We start from the raw sequence: 19,775 nt of genomic DNA, 5'->3' as shown, positions 1-19,775 counted from the left end.
TGTTTTGTATTGTTCGCCGCAGTTCAACTGGGTTTGGGGTTTTTGCCCATCAACTAGGGGATTTTCCTTCTCGAATTTCAGCGTTGCATAATCCACGAAAAATACGCGTTAAATCTCGGCGACCTGGACTTATTCCATTAGCCATTTCAATTAAGTTGGCATTCCAAAGGGACGCAGCCAAACAAAATTAGTGAGATGCGATGGAGAGAAGTAGAGAAAAATACTTTTGCATTCGCTAACAGAATTTGCACTAATTGAAATGATGAAATGGTAGAAAAAAATGCAAAATAATCTAGATAAATAAAAGTGCAGAAAAACTGTAAGCTATGTAGGAAAAAATCTGGCAAAATAGTAATTTTCATATTTTGTTTTAGCCTGCTGCTGAGAAAGAATGTAATTCAATTTAAGGCAATTAACAGAAACGCTTGCTGCAGCTTAAGCGCTTTCCTTCTCAATTTCTGGGCTCTTTTCATTAAAAGTCAGGCGTCAGATTCTACGGAAATACCTCAATTCTGGCGCCTGGCAACCTGACATGGAACCAACACTCAAAGCACCTGAGGCTCCAACCCGTTAACAGCCATTTTTGGCCACAAAACAATGCCCAGACACTCACGCACACAAATTGATGTTAAGTTAAGTGTCCTCAGGGAGAAGATTATTCTGCGGTCTGCCCAACTTGGCTCACACATGAGACACATGCACTGAGAAAATGGCTTTTAGGTTTCCTAATGTTCATTATCTATTTCCGATTGTGGACATTGCTACTTTCTTAACCTAATTTTTAAGTGTTTATTAAATATAATATATTTGCTTTAAAAAACTAACGTAATTCTCGATTTTGAAAACTAAGCGTTATAGACTCTTCTTATTCGTTTTTATAACAATAGATAGCTTTACTTTTTTTGGAAAATACAAGTTAGAGATTCTTGCAGATTTTTAAAGCGCATTTCAATTATAAAGGATTATAGACTTTTAATGTATGTCTAATATTTATTAAGGATACAAATATTTGTTAGGCAATTTTTTTAAAATGGATTTTAGGATCCTGAAGCGTTTATAGACTTTAGACCTGCCAAAAAATATGTGCTTCTAGTGAGGTTTATAAGGTTATAGAAATATAAAAATGAAATACAATTTTTATTTGCATACTTAGATCTTAAGTCGGTAAAATATTGCTACAATTATTTAATACCAAAGCATGACCTTGAAAATCTGATACTTTTTAAGTTTGAAAGTATTTTTCTTCTTGAATTTGAATCTTCTTGAACGCATACCTGGATGCTGAATCGATTGTTAGACTGTAGGTTTGCTATAATTTTTCAATCCCATAAACTATTCTTTTGAATTTTGATACATATGTAAGATAATTATAATTAAATTGCAAGCCATATAGGCTTTTTTCCCCAGTGCAGAAGGGTGCGCCTGGATCTGTGGTTTCTGTGGAAACTCAAAACTTTTTGGCAGAATTTTGAGGCAGCCCGGGGCCGTTCCCCAGCCGTGGCAAGAGTCAAGTGCTGTGCAGCATATGCAAACACAAAGGCTTAGGCGCCGCAGAGGGAACATGGCATCGGTGGCACCTGTTGCCCACTGCAGACTAATTTCATTTCACACACACCGCAGGCAACAACACACAAGAGCAACAACAGCAGTCAAAGTGATTATGGCATCTAAATCGAAAATTGCACAGCACTTTCGGTTTCACCACCACACCACACACAGAAACACACACTCACACAATAATTTGCCGGCTAACTGGTTGTAGAACAACAGCAACAAGAACAACTCACGTGCCACCACCCACCTGTTGGTTTAGGCCAACTGGATTAGAGAGCCTCTGTGCGATGCACTTCCATTCAAATCTGCAGCAGCCTCATCCGTAGGCCTTGCACATTGCACACCCACAAAACAGGGCGATTTAATTGAGTGTTTTTGCTGAATTCAGTTCAGGGTCAATTGTGTGCATTTGGCTTTTGGTCTGGCCAATTGGGCAGGTGCAAAGGGATGCATGTGTGTGGATCGAGATTTTGTGTGCTGATGATTTATTCATTGCGTATACGTCGTGTGGTCTTTGGTTAGTGGCAACATGCTAAACAAATTGATTGCTTAAATGATTAAGTGGATTTGCTTTGCTAGTTGCTAAAGGGAGTTCTAAAATAATTAAATCATATTAAATTATAATAGGTGGATAGAAAGCTTTTAAACTTAACCTAAGAAATAGTTTTGTGAGGCATAGAACAGGGCAATTAGAGATATCATTCTTAATAACACTTGATAAACTCTGTTAAGACAATGGGTTAATTGGCACTGTATTCCCAGAATTCCCCTAGAAAAACCCGGCAAGTATTTTTCGGCTTACTTTCCCAGCGAATTAACCATCCTAAGCCCCCTTCTCAAGACAAGGGGTTTCCTTGGCAATTATGCGTTCATCTACCTGGTCTCATAATTTTTTTCTCTCCCCCCCCGAAAGAAGCAACTATTTTTTAGGCTTCGCAACTCTTCTGCTATTCGGTGGGTTTAGTATTCTTCCCCCTGGTTCTTTCTTCGCAGTGTTCCACTTCTCATTAGCAAGCGTTTTTGTTGCCATTCAGTTTAGCTTTTTTAGCTGCCTCTGGACTCTTTTTCCCTTTGGGCTGCTGCTGCTGCCACCGGCACCCCACCCGATTTGGCCTGCTCATTTAATTGCATAGCATTGCATTCCCTATTCTCCATATATATATTATATATATATGTCCCTTCTCTTTTGCACTTTATGGCCCCGTCCCTGTTGCTCCCACTTGCCACCCCATTCCGGTGCACTTCAGTGCCAAAACAAATTGTGAGAAAAATGCCCAACAACAGAAAATGTGCGTGCTACATAAATTAAAACCTATGCTTCACTGGTCCGCCTAGAACATAAGGCCAAAAAAAAAGAGGGGGAAAAGGGACGGCGATCGAGTCGGAAGGCTAGAAAGAGAGGGGTTTAGTGGAACAGAAAGAGAGGGCTTGAGATGGGCTCGTAGTACCCAGTACCATACAAAGTTTTTATCGTCGGCTCTAGCAGGCTCACTCTCTTTTTCACTCGCCGAACGATCTCATATTTTATGTCAAAGTCAACGCTTTTTTAGGACACTGAAAAAAAATATTTTTGCAAATTTGTTACACTTTAAAAAAATAAAGAAAACGAATAGGTGTTACCTGTTGCATTTTGTAGCCTGCCATTTAAATCAAAGGGTAAAAGTATTTAAAATAGATAAACATTGTAAATCCTTTTAAGCCCCTCTAAAAAAATTAGATATTAAATGAACGAGAGGTAAAAGTCTTATTAGCCCAACCAAAAATATGTTTTTATTAAAGACCTGCAAAAACAATTATAAAGGTAATTCTTAAGAACATAGATATTAAAATAAGACCACTTTAAAAATTGTGTTGCTAAGGTTTATTCATTATTTTCGACCCCTTGAGATTCACTCATCAATATATAATTAAGGTCTATATAAAATATTTTAAATTTTTTAACATATACCTATACTTTCATATTTCAAAATATGTATCTAATATTCTTTGTATCCTTTTTTTAGCATCATGAACTGAATGTATCAATTCTTTTTTTATTTTACTTGTTTTAGCTTCATGGACCGTCCGCTTCGAATACCCTTTTTCGTTCAGTGCATTCCTTCTTTATCGCTTGGCTTGTTTTGCATTGAATTCGGGTTTAAAATTGTTCTTGTTTTTTGCTGCGGCTGCCGCTGCTGCATCGCATATTCGTCAATTTTTTTGTAGCTGCTGCAGTTGCTGCTGCTGCTGCTGCTGTTGCAAGTGGCTGCCATCTTGATTATGTTGTAGCTCCCGTTGTTGCTGTTGTTATTACAGCGCGGCTCCGAATGCAACACGATAATGATGACTGCCGCAGATGATTATGATGATGGCGTGTTTGCTGTAATTTGCGCTACGAAAAACGTTCAAAAATGCAACAACGAACTGCATCAACAGCAGCAGCAGCGGCAGCCACAAAAAATGCGCTCTAAATGAAGGGAATTGAGTTCTGCGATCGTTGACGCTACTGCAGTTGCAGTTGCAGTCGCTGCCTCTGCCGCTGCCGCAGTCAACGCAGCAAAAATAAAGGGCAAAATACGAAAAACCTTGAGGACGGTCAGTAACCGACAACCGCCAGCCCAGTAAAATTTGTATGAGCTGCCAACGAAATATTTCTTTCGCTTTTTTCGTATTTCGTATTAACATACTCTCACCGCAAGTGGGGCATTATCTTTTGGCCGACATCGATTGTGGCTTAAATGAGTGGGTTGTATTATGGCACCACTCAATCGATAAGGGTTTTAGTCAGCGATTAGCTCATACTTCAGTAATATATCTATCACTTACTTACCTATTTTTATTGTAAGCTAAATAATGGAACGGTTTTTTTTTCAATTTTATTTTCCTATGGATAATAATATGTTAATCTATCAATATACATTTATATATTTTACACATAATTAGCATTTTGTCCCAATTTGATATGACATATTATTTAGTATTTTAGGAAGAGTTCCTAATGCCTGTTATGTTATAAAAACACATTTAAATTTTTAATATGTCTTATAATATTTAAAAAAATATAAGTTAGTAGATAATATTACAATATCAAAAAAATGTTTCAATTTTAACGAAATGCTTTAAAATTCTTGATATATCTTATGCTACAAAAATGAAAATATTCATAAAAATACAAATAAATTATTATAAAATGTTTTAACATTCTTGATATGTCTTATGCTATTTTTAACAATATATATTGCTTAAAAATATTTTATTACAAAATATTTAAGAATATTTTAAATGTCCTATGCTATTTTTAATATTATATGTTTAAAAAAAAATATTTTAAAGTTAAGCAAATATTATAATTTGTGAGGTCGTTTCATTTCCTATTTCTCCCTTTAAATATTTGTACATTTATAAATGGAGTTTATTCATATCAAATTTAATAGAGCCTATGTATATTTAAAATATCTCTTAATATACTTAGTATTTTTTCTGGCCGACTTTTGAGGGTATTATTAGCTTCGACCTATTTAACCCTATGGTTTTGCCCTGCTTGTTGGGATATTTATTTTTGGTTGCTCTTTCTGCTGCGTTTTCGTTGGTTTTTTTGTCTGTGTGTGTTTTTTATTATTTTTGTGTTCATCTGTTAAGTTCTGCCGGTGTTGTTGTTGCCGTTCTTCATTTACTTTTTATTTTCGTACAGTCAAATTGCGCATTTTTGGCTTTGGGGTGGAGCCTTTTTCCCCGCTGATGCGTCGCTGCCGACGTCACAGTCGACGTCGCCGTCGCCGTTGCCGTCGTAGTCGCTGCCGCCTTTGTTGTTGGTTTTTGGGTGAGGTCGTGGACGTTGCCGGTTGTTAAATATTTTTTTTTCTTATTTTATTTTCGGAATTTTCAGTACTTTTTTTGTATTTTTGCGTCATCAGTGATGAGGAAACGGGATGCGGGGCGAGCCCTGCACTTGAAAACTCAACTGGCGTGTCTTTCGGGGGGTTAAGGGGGCCTTCAGGGGGGGCGTTGTGGGGTTAAGGGGGGCCGACATCAACGTCATCATTGTGGACTTTAAGTGGTTTTGGGTGTGCTTGTCTCGTTTTGCATTCGTCTGTGTGCGCGCCTTCGAATGCATTTGTTACTGCGTTTATGCGATGGCCATTTCACGCTTTCATTTCGCGATTTCAGCCAATTCGTGTGTGCATAAACGCCATTTCGTGAATTCGGCAACACACGAAAGTTGACTATGATTTCAGCCTCAAAGCGTGAATTGGTGATGCGCAACCAACTTAACGCTATACAAATCAGGTGGCAACGCCGTGCATAAAAGTTGAAATTAAAACGCAAATTATGGAAAGAAAAGGGAATAATTATTGAAATAGTCATGAAATTGAAGAGATCGTTTTGGTCAGACGCCGAGATAACCGAGCTGCTTGGCCTGGTGAAGGAGAATAATATATTAAGCAAGCTCAATGGGAAGACGAAGCGAAACAATCTAGTTTACAGGGGCCTTGCAGAATCGATAAAGGCTAAAAGTATGATAAAATCCGGAGACCAAATCAAAACCAAGCTGCGATTTTTAAAGAAAACATATTTTGAAGTGAAACGCAGCAATGCAGTCAGTGGCGCTGCCAGGAAAACGTGCACCCACTTCGAGGAGCTCGAGGAGATGTATGGGACTCGCCCGGTGTCTCAGGCTGTAGGTGTGGACACATCGGAGGAGGGATTTGTGGCAATCGATGGCTTCGATGACCTGGTCAATGAAGTCTTCACCGAAACAGAGGAGATTGATGAATCCAGTTCTACTTTTGATGCACCTGAACATCTATGCCTAGGAACCGCCAAACTTCAAGTAAGCATATTAATTCTCATTAACGGTAACACGATGGTAATTTTTAATGATTTCACTTGATTTTTAGACAAGGCAAACGTCGTGCAGATGGTTCAGAAGATGTCAGACGACAACAAGGAGGCGTTGGACAGGCTGGAGGTGCATAACCAGGAGTTCCTTGAGGCTCAACGGGAAATCGATGCCACCTTTGTGCAGAGCATGCGCGATGTTCTTGCGGAGGATCGGGCCGAGACTCAAAGATTCATGCGAGAATTCTTCAACTCCAATTACAAATTACAAAACAAAACTAATTGTGCTATTTTCATTTATTTTGAACTGCTTCGCAAAGGAAAGGTAGATACAATGCACTATGGGGACTTTGACCTGTTTTTTTGGCATAAATTAATAACTTTTGAACTACGCAAGATATTTTGATAATTTTTTTTTCTAGTGGTAGGCACACCATCAGATTCAATTTAGAAAAGTGGGCGTGCCGCCCAACACCCCCGGTCGCTGTCATTGGAAGCCAGGGATAATTGTCCACAATGAGTTCTCCAGTTCTATGGCAAAGCTCTTCAAATTTGTCTAGGTTTAGTGGCAATTGACATGATAAACTAATGAGGATTGTCCTCATGTTCAAAAGTATTTGGATGTCAACGCCTGTTATTTCTGAAAAAACTTCCTAGTTATTGAATGCTCGGCGAGCAGTATTTCCAACATTTGTGCTTCCGAATCCGCCTTGTTTTGGCTGATCCACCTTTAACGCAAGTCTCTCCCAAAACATTTTCTGGATGTACTTCTTTCGTTCGGAAACCAGAATTTTATCCTCTGGACTCGTAATTCTCCACTTTCTTACGCTGATTTTGTAACCAGTATGGAGTACAAATTCGAAAAATCGAATCCAGGAGTGCAACGGACTTACCCCATGTTTTAAATTGTCCAAAATAGGTACGAACTGGAAGCATTTAAAATTTTTGTTCATCAAAAAATCTTTTGGTGTCGCATTGCAAATGGGGCAGGCTTGGAATGATTTTGTATTCGTTAATGCATTAAGTACTTTGCCGTCAATCACTGTTAGATACAGACTAAACTTTACATAAATGATTTGCTTGTCATTAAGGATTACCTTGCATGGTATTAAATTTTTAATTTCCTCTTGTATATGTAAGTTTTCTTGTATAACAACAGCTTTCGATTCTTTCAAAAACTCCAGTTTTAAGGGTCTACAAAATCGTAAGCTTTGCGGAGTACGATTATTCCACAAAATATTGCCAGCCGAATCTATTAGGCGAAGAGGAGTGACAGTCGAAGCAAACAGTGATGAATCGTCGTTATTAGGCTGGCCGTTACTGTATGCCTGGTTGTAATTTGCTTGTCCCGTGCTGCCATCAAACCCATAGCTCAATATTAATTCGGCCGATGAGAGGGTTGTTTGCTGGTTTTTCATAGACGTTACAATAGTCTCCTCTTGATAAGCCACTATCCTCGCCGTGGTATGATCTAGAAGATCTTGAAGGGCAACTTTTGCAACGGTATCTGTTATTGTAATATTCTCGGGTTGGCAATGCTTTTTCTTTTCCGCTACCATCTTATAGTGTGGATAAATGTCTGCATTCCTGGTCTTTGCGTCCTCTCGAATTGCACAATATTGATCTTTTGTTAAACTTTGATCAAGTATTAAAGCCAAAGCCTCCTCAGCGGTAGAACGGACATAGGTTTTTACGGGATTGCTTAAAAATGTCCTAATAGTTTTGGCTTTTGTTGGACTAAAGGCAAGTACTTTTAGTACAGCAGCTAGATCGATGAACCCCTGTCTGCGAGAAGCTATGCTGGCCGCTTGAATCAATAATTTAGAATTGTGTTTCTGCGCCGTTGAGAGGGCTGCTGCATCCTTCCTCTGGCCTCTTGTACCCTTTAAAGAGAATGTGATCTTTGGGCGACCACCTAATTTTCTTTTCGGCATTGCTATGCTTTTGTTTCCAATTAAATCTAAGCTTAGATTGCCTTCCATCCAATTAGCATATTTTTCTGTGAACTTGTCGATTTTTCTATGGCATTTTTGCCATAGTACCGATAAATTTACCGAAAACATTCGTGCTTTCTCTTTTAGACGAGTTTCATTAATTTGAAGGAAACTGTCGTCGATGTGCTGACAAATAAAAGACAATACGGCACTCTGCTTGTCACGGCCGCACTTTTGCTTGCGCCAAACATCTAACAGGGCCGCATTGCCAATCGAGAGGTTGCTACCTACAAATTTAATTTTCGCGAAAAGTCGCAAAAAGCGCAGTTTGAGTCTAGATTCATTTTAATGGAAATTAATCAGTCTACAACATGGACTAGGACACTTACTCAACAAATCTCAACATTTTTTGTAAACTCTCTTCAAAGTTGAAATTTTGTTCCAAAAGTTATACGAAGACTTCACTCGCTAAATTATTAAATTGTTAGAAAAATACACACAAAATAAGCAGTATGTTAGTTATAACACATAGTACACACCTGAAGAATGAATGTTCATTTTAAATTTCAACGATTTACGAGCTGTCGTTCAAAAGATGTGTATTTAACTTTTCACTCAAAAATTAGCCCCAACGTAAACATGTGCTTTCCGCTTGCAGCAGCTGAGTTTGACAGCTGTTATTTTAACAGTGGGCTGTTAAATTAACATTTCTGTTATGTAACATGACATTTTGATCTGTTCTTAATTCGATAACATCAAAATATCGAAATTTGAAATACTTGTGAAAACCACATTTATGCCAAAAAAACGGGTCAAAGTCCCCATAGTGCAATGTATTCTTTAAGGTGTTCTTTAAGATCAGATGGATCGCCTTCAGGAGGTTCCAATACTTGGTTACAATGCTCTTGCATAAGTGACCAAAATGCATTGCTTCTTGGCCTGCTCCTGAGTCTTAGCACTCTAGGTGTCCTAAGGCTGAGAGTCGCGGTTGCAGCCGGGTAAGCCTGCATCAGCATCCTGTGACTCCTGGCCACCAAAAACCGCCTCGCTTTTAATAAAGCCATCGATCTTCCTTGCCTCCACTAAGCGACTTTGGAAATTCATTTTCCAGTTCTTATTTGCCTGTTGTAAATGAAGAATTTAAATTTATCCATCGCGTTGTTTGGTTTATTTACTTTTGTGAAAGTGTGACCAGACTAAAATACCTAATTTTTCATGTCTGGCATCTCTACTGAAATCAAATCACGAAATGATATGTGTCGCATAAACAGGGGTTATTTCTATATCGCGCTTTCAAGAAATCGTGATTCCTATAGCATAAACATAGTATGTATCTGTATCTGCAGTATCTGCATCTGCATCCGTATTTGTATCTGCATCTTTCGCAAGCCACTTGCATCTGTGTGCGAGCGTATCTGGACCCCATGCGGTTAATTTATGCCCGCTTGCAATTTCGGCAGACACTGCCAGGCTCTCAAAATCCAAAAAAAGGAGATATAAAACTGCAACAAAAAAGATATATATATTTTTGGTCTAGTGCTCCTTTCGTTGTTGTTGCTGTTGGTTTTTCGGTGCAACCAGTTTCATTTTTAGAACATTGACGAACCGGTTTTTTTGGGACGAGACGCGGCTTTCGGCTTTCGATTTTATTTGTTGCCTTCGCCGTTTCTTATGTTTTTTTTTTGTTTTTTGCCGGGCGCATTAACTGGTTGCCGCTGCAATTCTGTGGCAGTTGATAAATCTTTTTTGGCGCGGCATTGCCGTGTCATAAATTTGCATTGGGCCATGCCATTGGCCCTGACATTTCTAAGGCTTCCTTGGAGCCGCAGCAGCAGCGGCAATGCAATGCAATTGCTGCAAGAACAACGGCAGCCAATGCAATTAATCACAGCCAAATGCACAGAACGAGCATGCGAAATGACAGACAGAAAAACTCTGATTCGGATTCAGCTGCAGACAGATGCTGTAGCTATAGTAATTCGTACAGTGATCAGGGCTTTTTATTCATTAATCCACCTGGGGTTTTTTTTATAATATTTAAAAGACACTTTATTACCTTAAAAGGGCGGCTAAATAGGCCTGTTACTAATTATAAAAACAAAAACAGTTACTTTGTGTGAATAATTATTAAAATAAAATTAGTAAATAAGACCTTAGGCCTTTAATACAGTTTATATAAATTAATAATTAAATTATAACTTATTATGTAACCAATTCGGATTTCTATATTAATTTACAAAATTACTTTAAATGGTTTGTAACAAGACCTGTTGATTGAAAAGAAAGGTAAATTATCAAATTAGTCATGTAAAAATGCTAAAGACTAAAACCTTTATGCATCCTTAATACTAAACTATATTGTTATATTATGAATTATTTTTATATCAAAATGGCATATATTACAATCCATTACCAAGCACCCACTGTAACTCATATTTATTTTCGTCTTCCCTTCAATTTCAGGCAACTAATCCACAATGCATTCATTTTCGCCACACAAACATCTGCAGACATGGGAATGTGACATGAGTCGCTGTCGATGAGAAGGTGCCGATGCAGATCTGCGGCCAACAATTTGATTGACTCTTTTTGCCAGGGCCATATCGAATTTAGCCCGGGCAAACCAGAGCAAGCCAACCGGAGCAGAGCCCCTACTGCCATTCTCAGGGTCTCTAGGTCTCCAGCATCCATTCTCCCGGCCTACAGCCTCCACCACCATCTCCTGGCCTATCATAAACTGATTATTTTTAACAGAATCATTATCGTCAAACAGGGCTGTGTCGGCAGCCCAAGAAGCATCTCTAAACCATCTGGCCAACGTGGTTATATTTACCATACCCTATTGATTGATTGGGTATGATGAGGTTTAATTTTGGTTTGAAGAGGGTACTATAAGTTATTTTGTAAAAATACTTAATTTACTAGGTGTAATTTGTAAAGATTATTAATTATATTGAATACTCTTAATGTAACGAATTATAAACGGAATGGTAATAGCTTACAATAATATATATTTTATTATATTTTCTTTCACCATCTTCCTCATAGAATAATATTTCAAAAAGTATATATGACTTAGAAAAACAAGAAGGTGATCGATTGATTATTGGAAGATATAAAGATATATTGTGTTATAACTTTAACCAATTTTATAAACATCTTGTGTATTTATTCTTAGAGTATTCCAGCCTGGTCTTTAGCCATCTTCCGTTTGGAATCTTATTTTTTCCTGTCGCCGACTTTGCCCTCCGACTGTCTGTGTGTGTTGGTGTAATTTGATTTTCTGAAAAGTTTCCGATTTCTAGTAAAAATTTTCGCACAGCAGAAGAAACGTCTAGGGCTCGTCGGGGTTTTTGTGGTTAATTTCTTTTTTAAATCGTTTTTACAGCTTGCACTGGGGTGGGGTATGAGAAGATGGGTTTTGGATTTGGACTGGGATTGGGATTGGACTTGGACTGGTGGACTTGGACTGACTGGCTTATCAAAAGCCGGGCACAGCTGTTGCCATCGGTTCGGGGCGGTTCAAAGTCCCTGGAGGGGCTGTATCTGGTATTCGGTATCTTACAGTCAGCTTGTATGCTCATCGTGGGCATGACTCAAAATTGAAATTCAAAACGAACTTGACAAAATTAAAAGAAAGAAGCTCCATTCATGCACGCACACTCGTTCGGCGGGCGAGTAAACAGTGCACAATGTACACACGCATGAAATGACAGACGGTCGGATGGTTGGTTGTTTGGTCCCTCATTTAGTCATTCAGTCAGTCCGCCAGTGCGTCACTCAGTCACTCAGTCAATCCGTCAGTTAGCCAGCGCCCTCAATGCACGCTTTATGCAGCAGCGGCGATGACAACAACGTCAAAAGCAACAGCAACAGCAACAGAAGCGGAGACAGAAGCAAACTCAGCCAAAAAGTTCATTGAACCTGGCCCAGTGCGAATTCGGTTGTCGTAGGTTAGGGACGGTTCGGGTATGGGTATGGTATGGGTATCGGTGTGGTATGACCGACCCACCGACCGACCGACTGAATACACTGAATATAAGGCTCGGACAAGGAGGGGCAGCAGCAGCAGCAGCAGCAAAATAAAAACAAAAACACCAGAAGCAGCAGCAACGACAACGTCAACGTTGACGATGTGCAAATACAGTAAAAATGCAAGGAATTGAAAAAAAAAAAACAAAAAAAATTGAGTTTTTAATTAAATAATGATTTTTAAAAATGAATTTATTTAGGTACCTGATTTAACAAAGGCCAAATATAGTAAAAAACTCAAGACTTTCCGTCGATAATAAATGCATAAAATATTTAAAAAAAATTAAAGTATTTATGTAATTGGCTAAGAATAAATATAGTTCAATAAATAAGTAATATATTTAATTTTGTTTAAATGTAGTTATTTAGGTACCTTATTTAATAAAGGCCAAGTATGGTTAAAAACTCAAGTCGTGTGGAAAATAAATACATTTGCTATTTTTAGATACGTTAATTTTTATGTAATATACTAAAAATAAATATATTTAAGTTAGTTAAATATTAAAGTATTTAAGAAGTGTATTTAATTAGGTACATAATTATAAAAAAAATCTCAAGATTTGCGGTGAAAAATAAATATATTAAGAAGTTTTAAATAGGTTTATATTTATATAATATACTAAGAATAAGCTAACTATGCGTTAACACCAGTAAGACGTACAAAATAAATATAAATACATTAACATTTTATTGATCCCATTTAACTTTGATGGTACATACATATTCAATGGTACATAAGTGGTACGTTTTCAATAAGGATATAATTATTATCTTAGATTAATCATTTATATTTGAAAGTATATTATATTTTATATACATTTTTTAATGGACCCTTTTACAAGGCTAATCTTCAGAAGATGACAGGCTTCACTGTACTTAGCCGCCTTTGCCGCTGCCAAGTGTGACGAAAAACATACAAAACAAAATACACAAAAAAGAAGCGAAATAAGCGAGACAAAAACAACAATGAGAGCCACAAAAAGCGTATTCAAAATAATAATAAAAATCGGTTTGCCCGGTTCACGTCCATGGAGAACAAGAGCGGAACTGCTGGGCCGCGGGGATGGGGCGAGGGGCGAGGGGCCAGGGGAAAGCCAAAGGGCAGGGGCGGATTGACCGCTCGCAATTGTCTGTTGTGTTGGTCATGGACGCCATTTCACATTTGTGAATCATGTGTCGCGATAAAGAAATGCTCATAATATCAAATAGAGCAGCGGCAGATATACGTACGTTCGCACAAATACGATTTCTCGTTCTCGGATCGAGAATCACAAGCCACAAAAATTTCCTCCTCTGGCGTTTTGCCATCGAGTAATGAGGTTTTTGAACCCGCCGGCTGCCCTTTCGTGTGGTCGGGGACCAAAACCCGTAATCAGTGCTCCCCCGTTTTCTGCACTTTTGGTCAAATGCTTCGATTGACAAGGCAAAGACCAAAATGAGTTCAGCTCAGAAGTGGGCTGAATCGGTGGGTGGGTCCTGCTCGTAATTGTTGTAGTAGTAATGTTGCCGGTTTTATTGGGTTAGCCAGCCATTGAGAGCGCAGCAGTAATTGTCGGTGGAAATTGCAGCTATTTGCTCATATGCGTGGATTTTTTTCGTTTTTTTTTTTGACAGTGACTAAACAATGGGGTTGAATGTTGTTTGTCAAGGGGAAAGGGCTGTTCAAGAGGAGGGCCCATCAGAGAGCTATTATGTCTTGGGGTTGCTGATAGGATGAATACATTTATCATCGTGTTTTATCCCAAATTTAAATATATATTTGAATAAATATAAGTTTTGCACTTAACGCTAGTTTAATAACACATTTTATAACCGGAAAAAGTAAAAAAAATTTTTTTCTCATACTTAGGGTTTGTTGTTACGCTAAAAAAAAAGTCCAAAGCTAATATTATAAATATTTTATTTCATTTCTGGTAGTAAGAATCTAGCATTAGAGCATTTCGCGAAATATTAAAATTTTTAAATTCTGTAAAACTCAATTGTCTATTTTTATAAACAAGTTTTGAAATATTTGTGTCTGGGAATAAATATATTAATAGTTTTCTAGAATAAACAAATGTATCTATACGTATCCAAATATTTCCCATTAAATAGCCATCTCATTAATGCTTAGTACAAACGAATTTCGCACATTTCGATTCGCATCACACAGGCAATTTAAGAGCACATACAAGTTCAGCGACCATTTACACACAATCACACAATCGCACACACGTGGCGCACATGGCGTATGCGTAATTTGTAATTGAATTGTTTGCATATATGCCTGCTGACTGGTAGAAACACTTTCGCTTTCGACTTCATTGATATCAATGACTAAACATCTAAAATTGGCAGAGTTTGCCCAGTGGCAACAGCAACACCAACAAATGCCAGCAGCAACAATATGAACTGCAAATTGTGTGTGAGCACATGTCGATGTGTGTGTTCCGTGGGTGTGTGTGTGTGTTTAGTATCTGTGTGTTTTCCATGTTTGTATGTTGCTGTGGCTGTTCGAGCCGCAGGCGCTTCGGCAGTGGATGTTGCACTCATCTGTGCGGCATTTGGCAGGAAGCCAAATAAAATTTAGAGATTTGACCTTACACACACACGGCCTGTGTGTGTGTGTGTGTTGCCAGTGTGTTAAACACAAGAACAACAACAGCGAGTCTGCCCAAATGTTTGAATGGTTTCCGCGTGGATGCTGCCTGCCTCCATTAGAAAGGCATTTGCAGCCGATGTTGTTGCTGCAACTGCTGTTGCTCGTTGACATTGACATTGGCCAAATGGCAAATTGTGCGTGTGTGTGCCTTCCTCCCTTCCCTTTCCCCCCCATACATGTGTGCAAATTGAAAATCTAATTTTAAATTTAGACCACAACATCTGTATCAGTGGGTAAAGTTCAGGGTGACAGCATTAGCGAGTCCCTCAGTGACCTACAAAGTGTAGGAAATGGTTGAAAAAAGGGTTGCAAAGTCGAAATACAAAGTTATAAATTAATTATTAATAATTATCTATCCTTTGAATATGTATTTTACTTTGTTTCATGAAGTTAATTGTTTTTACAAGACCTAAAAACTGTTGAACCAAGTGCTAGCCGCAAATAATGGTTATTTAATCAGGCACCAGAGAAAAGCTATTTAAATGCAAATGAAGTAGGCAAAGCATAAGATATCATGTCTATAATGGTAGGTGGAAAACTTAATTTGCAGCGATGTTTATGCTACATTGTACCTATAGAAAACTTATTTTGTAATATATATAATATAGATAAAAATACTATTAAAAGAAAATAAGATATAATATCTACCAAGGAAGCTGGAAAATGTATGTATGTATGATATTGTACCTATAGACAACTTATGTTGTTTAATATAAAGTATAGAAATGAATAATATTAAAAGAAAATAAGATATCCTAAATACCATGGTAGATGGAAAACTTAATTTGCTGGGATGTTATGTGTACACTGTACACATTGTACCTATGGAAAACTTAAGTTGTAAAATATAAAATATGGAAACACATAATGTTACAACAAAATAAGATATACTATCAATGAGGCTAGCTGAAAAACTAAATTTGCAGGGATGTTATGAGCTACTTTGTACCTTTAGAGATTGTATGTTGTAATGTATGATATATAGAGAATAACTAAGATTTTGAAGAGGTAATTGCACTATTTCAAGTTGACTGAACGGGTGGACTCTTGGCCTTATCGGGCAAAAAATAACAATTGGCTCTGGGCATTATCTTATCGGGGGCCTTAATCTCGGGGAGTACTCGGTACACAGCGAAATGAAAGCGAATCATCAACAGAATATATGACAATAAAAGCAACAACCAGCGGCTGAAACGCACAATGAACCTCGTCAACAAATCGAAAAGAAAAGCAAAAGGAAAAAAAGAAACATTTAAAATATTTATATGTGTGCTCTGTGCCTGACCAAGGCCAAGCAATTTTGTATTGCTCCCAAGTTCCTTGGCCTCAGCAGCAGCAGCAGCAGCAGCAACTGCAGCAGCAACAGCTACAGCAGCAACAGCAACTGCAGCAGCAGCAGCAACAACTGCAACAGCAATCTCTGTTGTTGTCGCCGATTCTTGGTCATTGGCTTGCTGCTGGGCGGCTGTCAGTTTTCCCCAGTTTACCCTTGCTTATTTGCTGAATTCATTCCGTTCGGGGGTTTATTTATTTTGGACTTTTTCGTTTACTCTTACGCCACAGCGAATGCCACATGAGGTCATGCCACAAACACACTGCCGCACTCACTCAAAAAATCAGTTTGGAGCTCCCAAAAGTAATTGCAGCTTAAAAAACTATAATTAATAATATAAAATGCAGTTATTATGGCGCCGTAGCAAAGCTCATTTGCTTTATCAGCGAATATGTAAAAATGTACTCTTTAATCTGCATGTAAATTAATTTATTTTTGTTTTAATCTTTGCCTTGGCTGGCCTGCCTTTGTGGTTAAAAATTGAAAAAAATATATGTGTGAAAAAAGAGTGCAAATATGCAATCAACAGGAAAATGATTCAGCACCGTTGTTGCTTTGGAAATTATTTCGAGCATTTCCTATCAGCCGATCTTGATCCCTTGGGTGCCCCTTGAAGGCCCCATTTCCGATCTTGATCCTCGGGGACCTGGACCCCAATCGCTGCTCTCGATTGACCAACCGGACCAAGACCACATTCTCCACCATTTCCACATGTCGCCTAATGTCTTTGGCACTTTTCTTAATTCCTCGTAAGCATCTGGCAATTATAACTGATTTATCTTGATTTTCATCTAATTGCGAGTTTAATTTCGCCTCATTATTTATGATGGCCGGTCGAGGAGAATGTGTTTTTTAGTCCATCGCCTAGCCCACTCAGCAAACTGAACAAACTCATTCCCAAGCTCATTTCAGCTACTTCCGGTTCGCAGTTGGCGCTTGGCACTTGGCTCAGTTCCGCCAGTTGAAAGTTGCCAGTTGCCAAACGCCGCCTGTCCGGACTTAGAACGGATGCAATTGGCTTCCTGCGCGGCACTTGGGCGCTTCTCATTTGGCCCAATCACACACTGGACTTGGGAGATGACAATTTAGATGCCCTTCTATGGGGTAACTTGGTTTTTAAGGGATTTTTGGTAAGGGATTTGCTAAAAAAAATCAGTTTATTAAAGAATAACTTACCATAAAGTCCAATGCGATCACTATATATTAGCACATAATATGAAAGTGCTTAACAAGAAACTTAAGGAAATTTTTTAATATTTATAAATATTAATTCTATAATAATAATAGTAATATTTTTTATTAATGCTAACTAATTCAAATCAAATAAAAAAACATTGTTACTTTATAGTTGTCATTAAATGCATTATAAAAGATTCCTGAAATTGATAATGAATTTAAAATCACTGATTTCTAAAGGAATAAATCAATATTATCATAAGTTTCAAGAATACCTCGGCTTCGTATTCATGATAAGAGCTTTTTATTAAAAATGAGGAAATAAAGATTACACGAAAGTAATTAAAATGTAAATAAATAAAATCCTGAATTAAATACATTGGAAGTAAACAATATTATAATCAGTTTCAGGAATAACTTTGCTTTGTAAGTTTTTTAGTTATTTATGTTTGACGCCTTTTCCTGAAAGTGAGCATACAAAATGTTAATAAAGGTAAATAAAATGTTAGGAAATAAAATCATTAAATTAAAAACAAGGATGTACTTTGAAAATTATTAAATAGGATAGCAAAGTTTACAAAACTAAGATTACTTTTTTGAAATATATGAGGGTTATCTGATATCATATGGTTATTTTCAAGGGTATAGCTAACGTTGTACTACCTCATCTTGTCCCTTCCCATTTGTCAGCGCATAGGAAATGCATAATTTTGTTGGAAAAATGCATTTGAAGATTGTTCATTAATCGAGCCGAGGAGTCGGGGAGTCTGGACCCTTTAACCCTCCGGCAGGCGGCCCGTTCCTCTCCTTCTTCCTGTGGCAGCCCGTCGAAAGAGTATCTTCAAGATGCACAAAAATGCATTCTTTGTGCACGAAATGCACTGGTGTGCGTGACACCACTTGGTGTGAGTGTGAGTGTCTGTGTTTGCACCCCTTTGGCTGTTTGCATTGCGTCAGGCCGTTGCATTTTAATTTTAGAATATATTTTTGGGTCTGGATTGCAACTCAACTCGGCTTGCAGCTCAGCTTTCAATGCCCATGCATACCGTGCGTTTCATTATAGACTACACATGTGTGTGTGTGTGTGTGTGAGTGTGTGTTTTGCCTGCTGCATTTTTCATTATGCAAAAATTGCATACCATTTTTTTTTTGGGAACTTTTTTCTGATTTTTGTTTGCTTTTTTCGAAATGCATTCAACACAAATTGCACGTTTTGGTTCGTGCATCTTTTGTGTACAGAATGCAATTGCTTTGGGGTGGATTTTTCAGTGTCTCTCCCTTCAGCCCCCCTCCCCCACTCCCTTGGGTTTCCCCTGTTCCCACGACTTTTTCGGGGGTTTTTGTCCCATTTGCTTACGTGGTTTTAATTTTAATTGCTTGGTCGTCATCCATCCATTTTTTACATATTTCACTAGGTCTCTGCCGCATTTTTTTCATTCGACAAGTTCGGGTCGTGTGCATGTTGTCGCCGATTTTATCTTTTGTAAATACAGCAATTATATGTGTTCCTTGATGGCGACATTATGTTTTGAAGTTCTGTTTTTTCGGCTCTCCTTGTTTTTGCATTGGTTTTATGGTTCTTTTTTTTTTTTTGGCATACTTGTGCCGAGTGGTTGAGTGGTTGCGGCTGGAGTTCGGCAGCGGATGTGGGCATCCAACTTGGCCAGGGGTGGGTAGGGCTTCAAGCTCAAAGGATAATTATGCCAGAGAGTATTTTGGTACTTTTTCTGATTTACCGGAAGATGCAATTTAAAGTGGGTAGCTTTCAGGTCCTTGTGGGCTTTTTTTGCTGAAGGTGGTTATTGCATGTCTCAAGAAAATCATATTTTATTGTATAAATAAAAATCGTTTCTAGTCACTGATATTTTAAAGCTTTTAATGCATAATATTTTAAATAAATATTTCTATACTGTATCAAAAACTGAGATAATCTTTTTAAAATACACAAAACCAAGCCTTTAATTTTCTTGTTTTTTTAGCTGAGAGCTTAATTTTCCCACCCCATTTGGCACCCCTCAAAATTCACAAATGTCAGATCTATGCCAACATTGCTCCAAGGTCGATTGTGAGCGCAATTAAATGCACAAATATTTCGCTTATTAGAAAAGCTTAAAAAATAACAATTCTACCACAGCACAAAAAAAACTAAAACAAATTACAGAAAAAAAAACACAGAACAATTACTATTTTTATTATACACGAATTTTGTTTCTTTCATTTACATTGTGCAAACACAAACAGAAAAAAAAGCAGCACAAAAATTACAACGAAATTTTCGCATTAATTG

The sequence above is a fragment of the Drosophila subpulchrella genome, unplaced genomic scaffold (genome assembly GCF_014743375.2).
Source record: "Drosophila subpulchrella strain 33 F10 #4 breed RU33 unplaced genomic scaffold, RU_Dsub_v1.1 Primary Assembly Seq354, whole genome shotgun sequence".
NCBI lineage: Eukaryota > Metazoa > Arthropoda > Insecta > Diptera > Drosophilidae > Drosophila > Drosophila subpulchrella.
Note: the sequence above shows the minus strand (reverse complement) of the source record.